Raw genomic sequence first — 19,758 nt, 5'->3', positions numbered from 1 at the left:
CAAGGTGCAATTCAAAAACCACAACAGTGTAAAATGTGGGGTGAATAAAAATATTCTTTTTTTTAGTTATACATGGGCACAATATCTTTATTTTGTTTCTTTATTTTTATGTGGTGCTAAGGATCAAACCCAGTGCCCCACATATGTGAGGCAAGCACTCTGCCACTGAGCCACAACCCCAGCACCAAAAATATTCTTAATAATACTATTTTTTGATATACACGCCCACAATCGAAAGCACAAATAAAACTGTGAATCTTATACTATGCACAACTGACTATTCATTAAGAAAAGAAAGTCCCAGATGATTGCCCTAGGCCTTACTAGTATTTCCTAAACATATCTTCCCTCCCCAGAGGTAAAAATTTTAGTTTGTATGTCTCATTTGCATGAGCATGCACACATGCACATGCATATACACACACACAATTTGATAATGGAGACTAGGAGTCAAAACCGAGTTTCACTTAAGGGTCTTTATCCCAGCAGGGGTTTATGGTGTTATGAACATTGGGGAATCTGGAATCAGTAGTTGGGACCCAAGACCAGATTTCCCGCCCCATCCTCCCCTCCTTCTGCCACAGCTTCCTCTCTGGACTGCCCAATCACCAGAAGCCTCATCACTCTACCTGATTTGACACATCAGCCTGCTTCACTTCCATAAGTGACGATTACACCACAAAGTCTCTGGTGTATGCCCCAAGAATGCAAGGTTTTCATACACTCCATAGTCTCTCCAATACCAAATTGAATGCCTGGTTCATAATAGGTAATCAGTAAATATTTAAATGTATGAACAGCTGAATTATTATGTGCATACTGAAGCAATAAGTAAGACAACTGTGAACAGAAACTTTCACCAAGTTAAAACAACTCAGGCCCCTCTTTTGCAAAGACCTGGGCGTCCAAGGTGCTGAGAGCTTGCAAAAGCTCAGACTGGGAGTTCACAGAGCCAACAAGGGTCACCACTTTCTGCCAAGTGCACGTCACTAGGCACACAAGGACACCCTTATCAACAGCCAGATGTGGGTTTCTAAAGAACTAGCCGTTGCCAACTTTGACTCAGCTTAACCACTATCAGCTCCCAGGGTGCTAGATCACATCAGAGGCTGATGTCAGCAAACTCCAAGAGTCCTAGGAGAGTCGCATGCTTGAGGACATTCCATTTCCTAGGAAATCTCCTCCTTCCTTACTTGCTTATCAAGATGGCCAGCTCACCAGGACCCAGCTTCCAGGGAATCAAAGCACTATTAGCAGTGGAAAGGGATATGGACTCAGAAAGTCTTTGATAATCCAGCCTCTACATCCACTGGCCTGGTGATTCTCACAGTCTCAAATTCTCACAGTCTCAAATTCCTTCTCTAAAAAATGGGGGTACCAAGAGCAAGTTCTCAGAGATGTCATGACCTTCAAGATATATCATGAGCTGGGCACAGTGGTGCACACCTCTAATCCCAGTGACTGGGAGGCTGAGACAGAAGGATCCAGGTTTGAGGCCAATCTGGGCAATTTAGCCAGACCCTGTCTCAAAATAAAATTAAAATGATCTGGGGGTCAGTGGTAGAGTGCCACTAGGTTCAATCCCTGGTACCAGAAAAAAAAAAGACACGTCAAGGTATTTAAAATCCGTTGCCTCCATATGAACCTGGCACACAGTAAGCACTCTGCACCTGTAAGATGACAGTGACATCTGGTCCTGGTGCTGCCTACCCTTCCTTCCACATGGCAGTCTCTCTCAACTCAAGATCTGTCCCATCCCAGCAAAGAGAGGAGTCCACAGCCACAGCTCCTACCTGCTCCACAACCACACTCACCTGTCGTCCTGGCTCCACTCTATCCACTATACAAGACAGCAGCGACCAGGGAGACAGTCAGACTGCCACCCAGACTCGGCCCTGCACTGAACACAGATCCACCTCCTGGCCCTGACTCAAGGGCATATTGGTAGGGTGGGTGGAGCACAGAGGAGGGAGACAGGGAGGAGGCAGCACAGGGGAAGTCCCTTTTGCTCTGTCTTTCCAAGTACACCTTCTAGAATTTGTGTCCAACTCCCTGATCCAAGCCCTCTCCTGAAGTATACCCCTTTCCAAAGCTGCTCCCCAATTCAGCAGGGATGCTGGTGCACATCACTCAAGAGTTCAGGCTTTAACTAAGTCACAGATGATGCATATGACCCACAAATGCTTAAATATATCAACAATCCCACAAATAAGAAAACAAAACAAAAGCAAAGGGACATGATTTGATCTAGCAATTTCACTTATGGTATATATTCCAAAGAATAGAAATCAGAAATTTGAAGAGATTTGTATGCCCACGTTCCTAGCTGCTTTAGTCACGAGAGTTTAAACGTGGAAGCAATTTGAGTGTCCTTTTAGGGATAAGTGAGTGCGAAAATATGATACACACATATAATTGAGTATTATTCAGTTGTAAAAAGGAAATTCTAACATTTGTTACAAAATAGATGAAACTTGAAGGCACTATGCTAAGTGAAATAAGCTAGTCACAGAAAGACAAATACCGTATGATTCCACATACAGGAGGGACTCAGAATTGTCAAAATCACAGACACAGAAAGTAGATTGGTGGTTGCCAAAAGATGGGGTGGGGTTTTCAATTTTACAAGATGAAAACAATTCTGGATATAGATGGTAGTAAAGATAACACATTAAGAATATATGAATGTATATAATGCCACTGAACTGCACACTTTAAAATGATTAAGATGGTAATCATTTTTACCATAATAAAAAAATCAAGGGGTGTAGCTCAGTAGTGGAGCTAGGCAAGGGCTCTACCACTAAGCTACACCCACAGTCCTTTTTATTTATTTTGAGATAGTGTCTCACTAAACTCCCACGCTGGTCTTGAACTTGTGATCCTCCTGCCTCCCCCTCCCAAGTAGCAGGATTATAGTTGTGTCCACCATGCTTAGCCCCTTTATTTCTTGAAAGAAAAAAATGAGGTAGGGGTGGGGTTGTGGCTCATTGGTAGAGCGCTTGCTTAGCATTTGTGAGGCCCTGGGTTCGATTCTCAGTACCGCATACAAATAAATAAAATAAAAGTCCACTGATAACTAAAAAAAAATTTTTAAAGACTGACATATATTGGAGTTGACTGAAACAAATGGAAGAGTTATCCATTGTCTTTAATTTCATCATCCAAACTGAATATTTGTATCTCAAGCAGAAATAAAATGTGCATTCCTGACAGGCATAATGGCACACACCTAATCCCAATGATTTGGGAGACTGAGGCAAGAGGATCAGAAGTTCAAGACCAGCTTGGGCATCCCTGTTTCAAAAAATAAAAAGATCTGAGATGTAGCTCAATGGGAGAATGCCTCTGGGTTCAATTCCCAATATCACACACTTGAATAAAAGAGGTGTAGTTAAAAAAAAAAAAAAAAAGTCTGACATAATGGGCTATGGGTCAGTGGTAGAGTGATTCCTTAGCATGTGTGAGGCACTGGGTTTGATCCTCAGAACCACATAAAAATAAATAAATAAAATAAAGGTCTATCAACAACTAAAAAAAATTTTTTAAAGAGTCTGACATAATATGAAAAATGTTCACATTTGATAACTTGTTTATTTGATAATATGGCTGATTATCAAATATAAATTTCATGTTTGAAATATTTTTATATTAAAGAGAAGGAATAAAGATTTTGAAAAAATAAAAATTTAAAGGCAATACAAGAAAATAGGGACATATGTATCTACATTTTTAAATTTTAAGAGAGAGAGAGAGAATAATTAAAAGACAAATGACTAACTGGGAAAATATATCTACAACACATACACAGGATGATAGACCGGTTGATTTCTCCAGCCTGTAATGTGCTCATGCAATTAAAAGGAAAAAAGCCCAAACACCAAATTTAAAAGTAGACCAAGGACATGAGTGTACAGTTTACAATAAAGATATATAAATGGCACATAGGAAAAGATACTTGTCTACACTTAGAAATTCCAGTGTGGTTGAGACACAGTTTCTCACTGATCTTAACAGCAGAACACAAGAGGCCTAAGACGCACAGTGCTGGGGGATGGGGGAAACGGTCCCTCTGACTTGTGTCGGGTGTGAAAGCCAGGTCAACCTTGTGAGAGAGGATTTGGCAATATCTATCAACATCCCCTTTACCTGCTTTTACCTTGTGGATTTCCTTGCCAAAAGTTTTCTCTACAGAAAAGTCCCTTAAAGTTGCACAGAAACTTGTCTATCAAGATCTTGGGGGCTGGAGTTGTGGCTCAGTGGTAGAGTGCTTGCCTAACCTGCTTGAGGCACTGAGTTCGATCCTCAGCACCACATAAATGTAAAATATTGTGTCCACTTAAAACTAAAAAATAAATATTAAAAAAAAATAAATTGTAAAAAAAGGCAGGCAGCGGCCGGGCTGGGGTTGTGGTTCAGCAGTAGAGTACTTGCCTAGCCCTGGGTTCAATCCTCAGCACCACATATAAACAAATGAACAAAATAAAGATATTTAAAAAAAAAAAAAAAAGGCAGGCAGGGAAGCATTCTGTGTACCCCCAAATGTACTTTTGCCCAAAGTTCATACATACGTATGTTCTTATGAATAGATTACTCAGAAGATTACAAAAGAAACAAAGGTGGTTGACTCTTAATAGGGCATACTGGGGGTACAGAAGTATGACCTAGAGGAGATTTTCTTTTTATCATCTACCCTTTTATAACTTTTTTAAAAAGTTACAAAAGGTTTAACTTTTTAAAACTGATGTGTGCAATGCACTTTCAACAAAAAAACTTGATAGAAAGAGAAGAAAAGGCAGGTACACACTAATAATCCCAGCAACACACGAGGCTGAGGAAGAAGGCTACAAGCTCAAGAGAGAGAAGTATCAGTACCTTAGCAAGACCCTGTCTCAAAATAAAAAATAAAAAGTGCTGGGGAGAGAAAAAAAAAAAGCTGCCTGCGCTTGGGAGGTAGGTGAGTGGTAAAGCACCCCAGTGTTCTCTCCCCAGTAGGGAGGGAGAGAGGGAGGGAGGAAAGGAAGGAGGGAAATGTAAAGGTTGGAATCTCACACACCTGGACCTGAATTCCAAATTAACCGTCAGTTGTTTGAATGTGGCCATGCTAACTCCCAGGTTTTAGGTTTTCATCTGGGTGAATGCAGATAAAAACAGCACTATCTCTGAGGGTGTGTGAACATGACAGAAAACAGTGGCTCCAAGGATCATTATTGAAGTAGGAACAGCTGATCTCAGTACAAAGAACTGCATCACTCGCTGCTTTCACAGATTGGCCTTTCTTGTCCCTCTTTGTGTCCCACTCCAAGGACAGGGACCGGCATAGTATACACACTGGGCAAACAGCTTAACCAGGGTGGCAAGTCGGGCGGAAGTCCAGCCCTCCCTCTGCTGCCAAAGCATATGGCCCATTGCATGGCTGTGTCCAAATGGAGGGGTAACTTTTTCTAATTTACATAAAAGTTTGGCGTGGGCTAGCAGCAATGCCATTTAGAGCACCTTCCTCCTTCCTCTTCTCTGCAAGTTAAAAACAACAAGGACCTGGGTGTGCAGACCAGGCTTTGCCAGAAGCACCCCTGGAGAAGCTGGTACAGCAAGCCCATCTGTATTTATTCTTCTACCCTTCACTTCCTCTGTGCCCACAAGGATTCTCTTTTCATAAGCAGCTGTGGTTTCTGCAGAACTGACTCCTATTACCTTGAGTTCAGTCAGATTCACTTCCTAATTCAAAGCTCTAAAGTGAGGTCACCCAGAAGACTAACCCTGTGTGGCCCCAGGAGAGCAATGGGCCAAACCTCCCTCTTCCTCTACCTGTTCCTCAGAAAGGCTAGTCCAGAATAATATCCCCACTATAGTGCAGGTGGGGACCCGAGGTCCTCTGGGGTACAGTGAGGTTGGGCAAACAGTACAAACAGAAGCCAGCATGGACTGAGGCCTACTGCATGCAGGGCAACGTCTTAGGTACTGCACTGAGTAGTAAACATGACAGGCCCAGGCTTGCAGAGTTTACACCTAAGTGGGGACAGCCTCATGACTGACAAAAATGGTGATGGTTCTGTAACAATGACTCAGACCATGAGGGCACTGGAGCACAGAGTGATCGGCCAGCTCCTTTTGCAACAGGGTAGGTGGGACCATCTCTGTGCGGAGCTGGCTGTTGACCTGAAATCTACATGAAAAGGCAGCCATGCAAAGATGGGAATGAGCAGGGGCAGAAGGTTCCAGATGGACAGAAGTGCAAAGACCCCACACTTGTCCGATGAAAGGAACAAGGAATAAGTCTGATGTGGTCACAGAGGATGAGGAGGGGCCCAAAGTGTACTGGCGAGGCCATGGGGACCAGGTGGTATAGGACATTGTGGCTCACCCCAAGGAGCTTGGATTTTATTCTAGGGGTCATGAAGTTATTGAAGGGTATTAATAGGAGTGACACAACTCTCCACCCTCCCCCCCACCACTATGCTAGGGATGAAATCCAGGGACTTTAAAATGCTAGGCGAGTGCTTTAACACTGAGCTAAAGGCCCAGTCCTGGATTAATTTTTTGATTTTTTAGTTGTTGATGTACCTTTGCTTTTTATTTATTTATATGTGGTGCTAAGGATCGAACCCAGTGCCTCACACATGCTAGGCAAGTGTTCTGCCATTGAAGGACAAGCCCAGCCCCCTGGATTAATTTTTAAAAGATCCTTGGGGAAGTTCTGCAGCTATTGTACATACTCTCATTTAATTTTTAAACTCCTTTATGTGACAATTTACTTTTATTCCTATTTACAGATGAGGAGTGTCAGTTTCTTCCTGACTAGGAGGAGCTGACTGATCAGGGCTCCAGGACATTGTATAACTTGCACATCCCCACCCAAGAATTCAGCCAAGCCTCATCAGTTCCCCTGCCTTGCAGGTAACAAAGAGGCAGGGTGGCAGTGGGGAAGCCACTTTCATGTTTTCCCTTTCCCAATACAGCACCTTCCAGAGTTAGTGTCCAGGTCCCTGACACAGCCATCCCTTTCAGTCATACATGCGTCCCCTCTTCACCATGGTGCTAGCTACTCACAGAGTTCCCTGTCACTGAATGGCCTCTTATTTCCAGAGGTATGTTCCCTTGGTGATTAATGTGCTTCTCCAGAGCAGATGGAGATGCACCTTGACTTATGATAGGGCTGTGTCCTGAGAAGCTAAAAATATTTCAAGTCAAAATGCATTTAATACACCTAATAGAATATCCCAGCCTAGCCCCAGTGCACCCTAGAGTACTGGTGGCTGCTGCTGCCCAGCATCACAAAATGATCATACTGCATATCACTAGCCCAGAAAAAGGGAAAAATTCAAACTTCCAAGTACAGTTTCTATGGAACACACATTGCTTTCACACCATCATAAAGTTAAACATCCTAAGTAAAAAAGAAAGAAAGAAAAAAAAAGCTATCTTACATTAAGGACCATCTGTACTCCTAAAGGCTCCAAGCAGGAACGGTGTAGAGCACTGTTCAGACCTAGTATCCCCACAGACATGGGTAAGATTCCAGCTTTGCCCTACAAATGCCTCTGGCTTTCAGCTCTACTTTGGAGTATGTGGGAGCAGCAAGGATCCCCAGAATCTACTCTTTCCTGCTCCCTAGTCACCTTTACAGAACTTTTATTCCCTTCTCTCCTCTCCAGAACACCTGGTCAGAACTGACATGAACTAATCAGCCCTTGTTGGCAATTCAGGAACAAATAAATTTCTGGACATCAGCAGAGGAGAGTTTACTCATGGATTTCTATTATGAACTCAACAAGGTTAAAAGGGCTGGGTTTGAGAGAAGTAGAAAGGGCTCAGGTGGAGGGTGCATGTTGGTGTGGGGCTAAAGGAATGTGTCCCCTACAAGAGAAATGAAGACTGTGGGTAAGGAAAATACAGCTTTCTGCATCAGCCTGTCAGCTGGGAACAGAGAAGGGGGTGAGTGAGTCCCTCTGGAGGTTATCAGCGTCAGTTAAGACTTGCTGATGAACCACTTGTACATACCCTTCTCCTCAAAGTAAAAGTAGAGAAGGAGGGAAGTGGAGGAATGGCTGACCTTCTAGGTGGTGCTGGAAAACACCAGACTGCACTTCTGAGCAACAGTCCCTCTGGGTGAAGCAGTGGGAATGCTGGGGAAGGGGCTGGCTGACATTCAGGTTATCAGAGGTAACATAGGGCCACCTCTCACCTGGGGCTCCCAAGCCCCCTGGGGGAATGTGGAAGTGAATCTAAGCACTCACAGCCCCATCATATCTCATGGCCAGAAGGCCCAGGTAACTCTTCTCAAGCCAACCTTTCCTGTCCCAGTAACACATACTCACACTCAGGCCCTGGGCTGTGATAGCCTGTACACACTTCTCAGTGCACACAGGAACACAGCCCTCTCCCCCCATTTTTCCCCTCCCCCTACACATCCTGACCCACGACATACAATTTCTGGGGCCTGTTGGGCCTCGGCCAGAGCATTCACTTCCTCCATTCCTTGGCGGTATTCTATGCGCTGGTTCCTTCACCTTCTGCTCTGGCGCCTACTGTTTGTTTGTCAGGTTGCAGGTCCCTGGAGCCATCGGCCAGGGAGCCTGGAGCTTCAGGAAGAGCAGGGAGTGGCTACACCAGCCCTCTGGGGACTCTGAAAGTTGGGTAAAGAGAAGCCCTGGGCTCACTGTCCTATGTCCTGATAAACCCAATTCATAGGAAGTAAGTCTGGCTCTTGCTCAGGTACTAAGGAGATGGGCTGCAGTGGGAGGGCCTGCAGGAAAGCAAGGGAGAGAAACATGTACAGCAGAGGGCTGGGGTTGTGGCTCAGCGGCAGAGCACTCGCCTAGCACATCTGAGGCACTGGGTTCGATCCTCAGCACCACATAAAAATAAACAAATAAAATAAAGCTATTTTGTCCATCTACAACTAAAAAAAAAAAAAAGATACACAGCAGAGGCCCTGGACAGGCACTGCAGCCACACTGCTAGGCCCTGTGGGTGTATCCCCAGCAAGGCTGAGAGGGTTCTGGGGCAGCCTATAGCCATGGGCACACATACCGCAGAGGCTGCTACCTATGGAAGGCTGTCCCTGCCCCAGCACCCACAGCACACACTTACCATCCTTCAGGCCTATCCCAGTCTCTGCATCTGTGCCTAATTCCTGTGAGAGGAGCTGTCCTATCAGCCCTCAGAGTTCCCAAATCCAGAAAACTCTGGGCCCTCCCCAATTGGCCCTCCCACCAGCTCAGACCTTCTCAGCTCTAGCCCTTAGGCTGTAGCGATTTCAGAATCATCCCAGCAATCAGACCTGGAAGAGGTAAAGGGAGGGCAAGACTCAGGCTAGACAGAGACTGAGGACTGGGGATTCTGGAATTGGCCTATTCAGTAGGACTCCACAGAGAGGCAGGCTCCTGGTCCTACAGGATAGCCTATAGGCAGAGACCCCCAAGTCAACCACACATAGTGCCAAGGGCCAAGCAGAGCACCAGAACCCACTATTAGGCCCAAAACCCATGCCCAGGGTAATCTGGCACCTTGGCCAGTAGCTCCTCCTCCTGGCCCTTGTAGGAACCATCTTTGTGCTCAGGTTGGAAGAACGTGGCCTATCCATTCTCTGCAGCATGGGGGCAAGCACCACCAACCCCCACCAATGCAAACCCAGAGGCTCATTCCAGGGACTTCTGTTACCAGAAAAAGACTCAGAGAAACTGAGGACAGAGAAGCCACGGACTCTTGAGACAACCCAGGAGATGAGTCCCCACCAGGGCCCTGGCTCCCTCTGAGGGCAGGAGAGGCCAGAGTCCCACCAACCTGGCCTCTCTGTGTCCTCCTGCCTAGGAGAGGGTGAAGGGATCAGGCTCCAGACACAGTACCTACCCCCACTCCAGAACATACCCAAACCTGGCAAGCTCACCTAGCCTCCAGGAGCTGTTAGTCCAGCTGTTCCAGAAAGAGAACATTTTCTTTCCTGTCTATTCGGACAGCCGCAGGGATAATGATGGTGAGAAAAGGACAGCAGAACACTGGGGGCAGGAGATGCAGACAGCAGGACTACAGGGTTTCTGATGGTGGGCCAGGCCCCAAGCTGGGCCCCTGGGTAGGAGGCTGGCTGAGTGAGGTGGGGAAGGACCTTGGACCTGGCAGGGCACAGGGAAGGGCTGCATTGGTCTTCCTCCTGAACTCTGCGAAGAGGTACGTGTGAGCAGTGGGAGGGTGGTTCTGGAAGCAGGGCAGGCTGGGGAAAAGGGAACAAAAGCCCAAGGGCAAGGAAGGAAAACGATTCCCTGCTTCATGGAATCTGTTCAGTTAAAAGGTGGAGCCCAGGGCTAGCCTCTAATAATCCTACCTGACCTCACACCCAGACAGGTCCCACAGGCCCCTCCTTAGCTAGTGCAGGGTTGGCGGGGCCCCAGCATCAACAGGCAAAGGTCTGGACACCTAGAGTCCTACTTCAGGGGGCAGGAAGTAAACTACGAGGCCAAAACATATTTCTCCCCCTCCTCCCATTTCCCCTTCTTCAATGGTCTCTCACCCTCTCCCCTCTCTTCCTAGTCCTTGTCCCCTTCCAGCCATCCCACCCTGGTGTCTCCGGGTCTCCATCTCCACCTCCTCCTGCTGCCTCCCCTGCCCCACCCCCAGTTATGTAAGGGGCCTGAGAAGACACAGAGGAGCTTTGTTGTCAAACCAAATCCATAAGGAGCCGGAATCAGCCAACGCAGCTGTTCCCCATTCCCTCCGCCTTGGCAGGGTTGAGACTCCGGGCAGGAAGCCCCTACACGCCTCCATTTGGGGAGACAGGGTACAAACACTGGCCCCAGGGCCCCCAGACAGCTGAATGGGTGGCCAGGGATCAGTCACCACTGTGTGGGACCACAGCAGGGGACCAGCTGGCCCCTAAGGCAGAACAAAGCCACAGTGCAAAGCCAGAGTCACAAAGACCACAGAGATGCAAGCTCTGGGCCAGAGGCAGGCAACTCAGTGCCAGGCCCCAGGGGAGGGGGTAAGGACCAGTGAAAGTGCACCCCATGTTCTGCCCATATACCGATGCAAGCCCATATGCTCTCTCCCACATATAACGCATGTACATATCCACACACTTACAAGGCACACATGTACACACAAGCACATGCATCAGACCAAGCACAACAGGTGCGCTCACCTGGCAGGGGTCTGAGCAGAAACCTCCTCTCTGCTCTGGCCAGCTCCCTCCATCCTAGCAGGTAGCTCTTGGATAAAGAGCTGGAGCTCTAGAGAGAGGAAGGTGGAGGAAGTCAGAGGCCTGGGAAGCTCCATCTGACAACCCTTTGGTGGAGACCTGCTGCAGAAGGACAAGATCCTGCCCATGTGCCCAAGATGTCCAAGGATATGGATAGGGTCGAGGAAGCAGCAATGAAGATCACAGAATTGCATAGTCTTAGCAGGCACTGTCCTTCCCCCACCCACATGTTGAAAGAGCCATTTTTGCCCTAAAATTCCAAAGCTGCGAATACCTGGAGCTCTCTTTGGACTCTCAGTGAAGTCTCTCCTGAGTACCCTCCACTTCAGTGAACCCAACCACATCCCATGAGGACAACCCAAATGCTGAGGCCTAGGGATGCAGGAGCAGAGGGACAAAGGGAAGGAGAGAGAAGAGGTGGAAAGGAAGACAGAGGAACAGAGGAGAAGGAGAGGAATGCTGGGGATGTGTCTTAGTCTGAAGCGCTTGCTTGGCATGCACATGGCCCTGGGTTCAATTCCCAGTACTGAAAAAAGAAAAAGAAGAAAGTGAGCAGGTGCTGTCTATCTTGAAGGGGAAAGGAAGGAAGGCAGAAAAGGACAGAGGAAAAGGAGAAAAGGAACAAAGTGGGGACAAGAAGGAAAAAGGGGCACTAAGTCTGGAAAGAAGGGCCCATGCTGTCCCCACCCCTCACTCCATCAACATACCCTCTGCTCCCAGCCCCTTGGATCTAACTCTTCCAGTTGGACACAGCCAGGCTAGGCCAGTGGAAAGGGCATTTCCAGACCAGATATCTTAGCCCATCCTGTCCAAAGGGTCCACTATATCCCAGGGGGGGGTTTAGCCTCAACAACCTCAGACCTTCAGGGTCTGGAGAACAGACAAGCTGAATGAAAAAGCATGAGTGGGAGGACAGGGAGAGAGCCCAGTAGCACTCCTGGGGCTCAGCCCAACTGGGCAATGTCCTGCCTCCTCCCTGCCTGGGGAGAGAGATGCTGTGACCCTGAACAATTAAGTGTCTTTTCTGAGCTTTCACTCTGTCATTTGCAAAAAGAAATACTTATGGAGGAGCTACTGAGTGCTAATGTGGTACCAGGTGCTGGGAATACAACAGTAAATGAGACAAGTAACGGGTCCTGCCCAATCGTCCAGTGACTATAAGCTCACCTCTGAGGGCTCTCTCAGGTAGAAAAATGTCATCCCATTTGTGTATCACCATCCTAAGCAGTGGATCAGACACCATTATCTGTACCCCAGTGAGCAGACATGCTGATTGAAAACCAATCAAGTCCAAGACCTGCCTGAGGTGACACAGCTGAACAGAGAGGGGACAGAAGCAACTCCTACCAGGCCACCTGCCCCTTTTCCCCTGGGGAAAATAAGTAGGCACTCTTTAATCTCAGCGTCCCACTCTGGAATAACAGAAACACCAGCCAGCATTTATACAGTACTAGGTTCCAAGCACTGATGGTATCTCTTAAGAAGTGCTAATTTGTTAGAGAAGTAAACAAAGGTAACAAAGGCAGGCAGGGAGCTCTGCTCAAAGTTAAGCAAGGAGGGAAGAGCTTAGAGTCTATAACCTGCCTCTCAAAATACAAAGCTCCTGGCCCCACATCACACCCGGAAGCCCAACCCCAGGACCTTGGTTTAGCCTGTGTGGCACTGAGATGTACTCTGGACGCATCAGGCCCAAGATCACCTCCATGTCACAGGAGAGGAGAATGCAGGGGGGCTTCAGGGAAGCTTTACAGAACAGGGGCTTGAGTTGATGCTGAAGGACACTGGCCATTTAGAAAGGTCATTGTCAAAGATGCCTAAGCTGTGGGGGTGTGGGGGTGCTGGTGTAAGTAAAGACAAGGAAGTAAAAATACATGAGGCTTCTACAGAGAATATAAGAACACACTGGAGCCGGGGAGCGGAGGGGAGGGGTGGTTAAAAAAAAAAAAATCTTTTAAGCCAAGAAACCCTCTGTCCCAGTTTCAAAAGAAATTTTAAATGGAAACTCAGCATGTAGAAGGAATGAAAGTGGAGCTGGTCGGATTGAAGCAAAAGAGGGTGACTCCCTTACTCCAAGGGAAGCTGCACCACCAAGATCCCTTTCTTAAGAGGGCCCCAAATAAGGAGAAGACTGACATAAGGACAGGAAGTGACACAGGTCTGGTCTGTGTAGGGACCTGAAGGTTACTGAAGAGCGGTGACAGGTGCAGAAATGTGAGCAGCCAGACCTGAGGTGGGAAGAATGGAGCATGCCCTCCTCAGGGGACAGCCTGCGACCCAGCACACCAAGGCTCCTGCCTGCATTTCTGGTGTCTGAGCAGGGCCCCCAAGGTGATAGCACACACTGGGGTCAGGCCAATCTCTGACAAACAGCTCACCTGGCAAAGAGGGAAACTCTTTTTCCTTTGCTCTCAGAAGAAGAGGAAGCAGGGATGGGAGTACATAAAGACAATGGTAGAAAACCTGAGCTATGTTTTTCACTCATCCATCAAACACTCATTTATTGAGCACTTATTATTGCTAGTCATCATTGCAGGCACTAAGAACATAGCAGTAAATAAGACAGACAAATTTCTAGAGTTTACATTAAGTAAGCCACATTTGGTTTTGTACTAGAGATTGAACCCAGGGGTGCTTTACCACTGAGCTATGTCCCCAGCCCTTTTTATTTTTCATTTTTGAGGCAGGATCTCACTAAGTTGCTGAGGCTGGCCCCAATCTTCCAATCCTGCTACCTTAGCCTGGTTGTTGGGATTACAGTGCCACAGAGCCCCGTGGAGCTTAGATCAAAATCCTAAAATAAAATACCTTCAAAGTGTTCAAACCCATTCTACACTACAAACACACTCCAGCCAATGCCTGCATCTCCTCTATTCTGTCCCTGTCAAAGTCACAGGTCTATGCTCAAAGACCTCTATTAACAGGGAAATTGCCCCTTCCACAGGCAGAAGCATGCCTCTGAAACGCATAGGTGGCCATCCTGACAACCCTGCGACCTCTCCCTCCCCAGCCTCTTCAGATTCTTAGGCAAGTGAGTCAACCGAATATTAATGCACTATTAGGATGCGTGCATTTTGTATCCAGGCAATGTGAGGTTGTATCTCTGTTCTGTGTCGATTGTTTAGGGTCAATGAAACCAGTAGCTCCATTCTCACATGTCCAGAGCTCCCAGGATTCCTTGGGCTCTGCACCAATGCTCCTCTGTTTGTCTTACTTCCCAGAGATTCCCATCAGTGGGAGTCCAGGGTGTGTCCCTACTCGTCTCTATTTCTCTCCGCCAGGCACCCCTTCATTGAAGGTGAGCAATCTCAAAAGAACAAGGAGGCCTATGGCTTTTGAGCCTGTCTGCAAAGTACAAGAGGAGGTTTCAATGGCTGGAGAATGGGGTGTTTAGGGAACCTCTCTGACCTTGAGCCAGCCCAGGTCAGGGAGGTCTATGCAGCAAAAAGTGCTCCTACCTGGCAGGAACACTGGAAGAAGCCACCTTGGATGGTTTGATTCCCCATGCCCCGACCCCAGTAGGGCCCCTCCCCTTCCCCACGCGTCGCTGTGGTTGCCGGATGAGGCCTTGCAGCCATGTGGGCGGCCGAGGAAACGCATTTCCAAAGGAATAGGAGCGGGCAGGCGGGCCAGATGGAAGCAATTACCGGCGGGAAAGCGGGCGTGGTGGGGGCTGGGAGGGGCCGGCAGGGGCCGGCAGGGAAGGAGGAAAGCCGGGAGGCGAGATGGAAGGAGGAAGGAGAACCCGGGTCTACCCAACTGAGAGGGCAGACAAGCCCGACTCAGGAATTCAGGGGACTGGGCTTGGATGGGCAGGGCAATGACTTAGACTCAGGGCAGCACGCAGAAGCCTGGGTTTGTGTCCCACCTTTGTCACTAAAACACTGTGGCATTGGGCAAATCCCTTTATACCTGAGTCCAGAGCCTCTTCCTTCTTCTTCTTCTTTTTTAAATTGCAAGCCCAACAGGTAAGGAAAACCAGTTCAGGGGCACAGTTGAGAACTGGACTGAAAAGTTCAGGGTTTGGAAGCAGGCCTGAAAGGGAGTCCCAGCTCAGCTGCTTATGAGCTCTGATCTTGGCCAAGTAGTTTAATCTTTCCCAGCCTCTGTTTCTTCACTTATAAAGGGGCTCAAGAATAGGGGGTTTGGGGATTGGGGGTACAGCTCAGTGGTAGGATGCTTGCCCAGCATGTGTGTTCAATCCCCAGCGCTGGAAAAAAAATAGGATTTGGGGGTTTGGGGTGAGGTGGTAAGGTTTACATTAAGTGATGTGAATAAGTGCCTAGCACATTTTTTTTTATTGATCAGAACAGGTCTTTAATAAGTGCTTGGTTGATAAATAATGACTCCTTTTGTTATTTGCTAAGTCCCTTTTCATTATGACTTTTATTTTGCTTCAATGGGAGGAAGACACAGAGTAGATGGTGGGCACAGTAGTACTGCTGCAGCAACAGGAACCTGCACCCTGAAAGGGGGTTTGGGCCCAATGCAGAAACACAACCACACTCCCTGAAATGCTCCCCGGACTCTTCTAGCTGATTTTCCTCAAACAGGAAAGCAAGATTCTGGAGTCCCTCACTCCTAGCAAGGGACTGAACAAAGCTGCAAGTGGAAGAAGAGGTTATCCTACCACTCCGACTGCTCCTGGGCTTCTGCAGCCCAGCCTTCCTCACACTCAAGGCCCACATTGAAAACTGAGGGCCTAGCCAACCTACACATCACCACAGTCTGAATAGCCGCACCCTCCTTCATACTGGGCCAAAAGCAGAACCCAGGGCTTCAGAGTGTAGACAATCACATCATCCTTCTGTATGGCAGCATTTGGGGGTGGGGTGGGTAGAGATGGGGCTGTGGTCTGGCCCTGGCTATGTCTCCAAGACTTAAAAGAAGAGCCAAACCTCTAGATACCCACTCCCCTCATCCTGAAAAGCAACACCTTTTGGTGGAATTTAGCACCTGGCTGGGACCACAGTATCACTTGCTGCTGCTCCCACTTGAGGCTGCACTGGACCACCTCCTCCACCTGCATTGCATCATGTGAGCCTGAGTCTGCTCATGTGTGTGTGCATGCGCGAGCACACACACACATATACACACAACAGGAAATGGCGCTCCCTGAAATGCTCCCTGGACTTTTCTAGTTGACTTTCCCCAAACAGGAAAGAAAATCCTGGAATATGATAAGGTTTGGGGAGATTCTGAGGCCAGGGGTGGCTAGAAGCACATCCAGGGGTGCTCAGTATTTATACAGAAGCACTGAACACCCCTGAGAAGGGGTGAAAAAGGAGAGAAATATGCTAATGACTACAATCACCCAAAGTCCCCTACGCTAGTCATTTCCTCCTGGAAACCAAAAGCTTCTGGTCAAGACCCTAGGTCTTGAGAAGGAAGGAAAATCCTGAGGGCCAGGGAACAAGAAGCAGCAGCTACACCAGCATCGGCTTGTTGCAGAGAACTGTCTAACATATACCAGGTGAAATGAACAGTTAGGGGACGGGAGCAGGTGCTGAGAACTCAGGAGTTCCCACTCTTTACCACCTGTTCTGCCTTCCTATGTCCAAGGTCCACCTCCAGGGACAGAGAGCCCTGACTTGGCTTTCTGACCCTAGTGGAAGCCCAGGCTTCCCACACAACCTTGCTTTACCTTCTACCCTTTCCCTGTGTTCCCTCCTCTTCCCTCCCTGTAAGCCCAAGGACCGAACTCCATAGGTATCTTACAACTGTTTCATATTAGTCTGAGGTACAGTGATCCCTTCCTTACAATGGATGGTGCAAACCTTGAGACCCTCTGACAGGAGTTTTCAGCTCCACTAAATAACCATGGAGCAGTCACTCTGAGATAAGACCCAGAGACCAGAGGCAGTCTCCAGGGCAAAGACAGATAACAGGCCCAGACAAGGTTACTGCAGGGAGGCCACAGTTCAAGATAGTGCACAGAAAGGGAGCTGGCCTCTCTGATCCTCCCTGTGAAGGGGAGGCCCTTTCCAGGACTTCTTGCAGTTTCAGAAAGGAGTAGATTCTTGGTTCTACCCAGAAAACTAAATCCTAAGAGTGTAAAATGGCTGGGAGACTGGAGGGGCCAAGACAGTTTCTGAGGAGTGGGGAATAAGTCACTGCTTCAGGGAAGGGAGGGATGGAGAGAAGGGGGAAAGTAGTCCAGAAGGCTCCATGGACTTCCTTGGTCCTTCATTCTTGGGGAAGGGGTGCCCTCCTGTGTTTGAGAAGCAACCTATTCCCAAGCCAAAGATGCCCTCTCAGTACAAGGTCCAAGCAGGTGACTCCTACTTTTGTGTTAGGCAAGTGCTCTAACCACTGAGCTACACTTATGGCTCCTAATTTACATTTCTAGTTTATTACATTCACATCACCCTTCTAACCTACACTATCACCTTGAAGTCTGGGGAGCTGGCCCCAAGTCTGTGTTCTCCCTCAACTTCTTGGTGGAGCCCAGAGCCCACTGACATAGCCTATGATCTCCCACCCAGACCAATCAAGATACAGCATAAGGAGCACCCTGAGAATGGGGGCAGAAGCAGAGCAGGAAATAGGTAGAGGAAGCAGGGCCACCTCAGCTTAGGCAGAGGGTATCCCCAGACCAGCACCCAATATAAAAAAAATTGCTTGATAGTCAATTTCCAGGCCCCAAGCAATTGGCACCTCCCAGGTACCTCATTGAATTACATGGCAGTTTTGGAGAGTCAGTATAGGAGAAATAGTTCTAGTAGCAAACACTTACATAGTTCTTCCTCCCTGCAAGCACTTTTCAAAGTACTTAATACAGATCAACTCATTTAAAACCTGTGGACAGATGCCAGGACCAGGGCTTGGAGAAGGCAAGTGGGAGGGTGGGGTCTGTAGGACTGATCCTGCACAGTGTCATGGGTTTGTGCCTTTTGTGACAACCCAGCCTATATCAGGTCCTTTTCCAAGGTTCTACAGGAAGTAAGTCCACCTGAACGTGGCTTCCATTCCATGCTTCCCACCAGTGGTGGAAAGCACAGGCTTCCTTGCGGGTGGGGGAAGCTTGAACTCAGGGCATAGTTGGGCACCGAACTCGGCTTACACCCCCAGCCTTCTAGCAGCAGCCCCCTAAGCCGGGCCCTGGGAACCCAGACTGAGGAACAGAGGAAGCTACAGAAGATCCGGCCAAACACAGCCCTGAGGAGCCTCCTCCAGGACTGGGAATGGAGGGGCAGTGCTGGCAGACATATTGGCAACTCTGGGCTGGCCACGGGTCTCTGCCAGCAGGGGTCCCAGGGAGGCACCTAAAGCAGATAGCTGAGCGCAGGATCTCTGCCTCATCTCCTGCCCTGGAGCTCTAGCTCACCCTCCCTCAAAGCCATTCCACTCCACTGTCCACCACTCAGGCAACTTGGAAGCATAGTGGTCTAGGTCCGCCATAGACCGCCCACAACGTGGCCCTGGTGCTCTGGGAACCGCCAGTCTCCAGCTGGCAACCCTACCTTTGGGTTCTGCTCAGCGACCTTGCAACTCCTGCACACAGATAGACCCCGCCAAGCTTGTCACCTCCAGCAAAGCCAGACCATATGTACCAGACTTGATGGGGACAGTTGTGGGAGAAATCATCGCTCTAAGAATGCTGGAGGTGAGGGATGCCTCTTCACCAGGCACAGGGGTAGGAGGTAGAAACTTTCCAGAGAGGAGGGCTGTCCTGTTTGCTCACTCCGAGGAAGCCAGGAGAATCTAGAATCGGGCTTCCCGCGAAAATGTGGTCCAGGGAAAGGAACCCCGGGAAGCAGCTCCCCAGGGCTGTGGCTGCCCCACCCCAACCCCGAGCCACGCTGTGCGCACGTGCCGGGCCCGACCACCTCCCTTAGCCACGGCGCTGGGCTGGGGCCAGGCGACCCGGGCCCCCTCGCCTCTCCCAGCCCTCGGCCGTGGGCCCCCGGCTGTCGGCCGCCGCGTACTCACCCTGGCGGGTGGAGCGGGGCGGGGCAGGGCAGTTCCGCACACAGCACCGATCCGCTAGTCGCAGCGACTGGCGGCGCAGCGCTGGCGCAGCGGCTCCGCTCCGCCCGGTCCCTGTCCCGGGCGCGGGGCCGGCCTGGGAGCAGGCAAGTCTGCCTGCAGGGGAGGCGGGGGCCCGGGCCCGGGCCGGGCGCGGGGCGGGGAAGGGGCCGGACACGCTTGCGCACACTGCCGGAGAGTCGACTCCGGAGCTGAGGGGAGGAGGAAAAGGGTGGGGTGGAGGAGGAGGAAGGGCGGGGGCGATGCCGCGCGCGGGCGAGGCGGATGCCCGCGGCGGCTTGGGTTAGCTGGAAGGCTTCGAGGCCCGGAGAGAGGCAGGCAAGGGCCCGAGGTGCGGTAGGCGCGGTGGGGTGGAAGAGCAGACCGGATGGGGTGAGGGCAGAGCCAGGGCAGGCGCTGACTGTGAGTGGCGCCTATAATGGGTATGCCCAGCTCAGCCTCCTCACACCCTCCCCAGAACAATGAGATCGAAGAAAGGGTTCTCTGCCCTCTCTTGGGGTGAACTGTGTCCTTCCCTCACTGGAGAAACTGAGACACAGAGGAGGAAGGACCTTGTTCCGGGAGCCCTGCCTCTAAAGCGC

At 49.3% G+C, this 19,758-nt stretch overlaps 1 protein-coding gene across 4 annotated transcripts in view; it reads right to left on the bottom strand.

Moving 5' to 3' along the window:
- Nucleotides 1-19,194, bottom strand: part of St3gal4 (ST3 beta-galactoside alpha-2,3-sialyltransferase 4) — a 43,150-nt gene extending 23,956 nt beyond the window's left edge. For 2 of the 4 annotated variants that reach the window (XM_077797787.1, XM_077797788.1), the window contains exons 1-2: nt 19,121-19,184; nt 11,135-11,222 (exon numbers count right to left, since the gene is read on the bottom strand). The gene's annotated coding sequence lies outside the window, so the exon portion shown is untranslated. Of the gene's footprint in view, nt 1-11,134; nt 11,223-19,120 lie in introns of all 4 variants that reach the window. The other 2 variants (XM_026404553.2, XM_026404554.2) reach the window with 2 other exon arrangements.
- Between the last annotated feature and the right edge of the window lie 564 nt (nt 19,195-19,758).

The sequence above is a fragment of the Urocitellus parryii genome, chromosome 4, assembly GCF_045843805.1.
Source record: "Urocitellus parryii isolate mUroPar1 chromosome 4, mUroPar1.hap1, whole genome shotgun sequence".
Lineage (NCBI taxonomy): Eukaryota > Metazoa > Chordata > Mammalia > Rodentia > Sciuridae > Urocitellus > Urocitellus parryii.
This window is presented reverse-complemented; position numbering and strand designations above follow the sequence as displayed.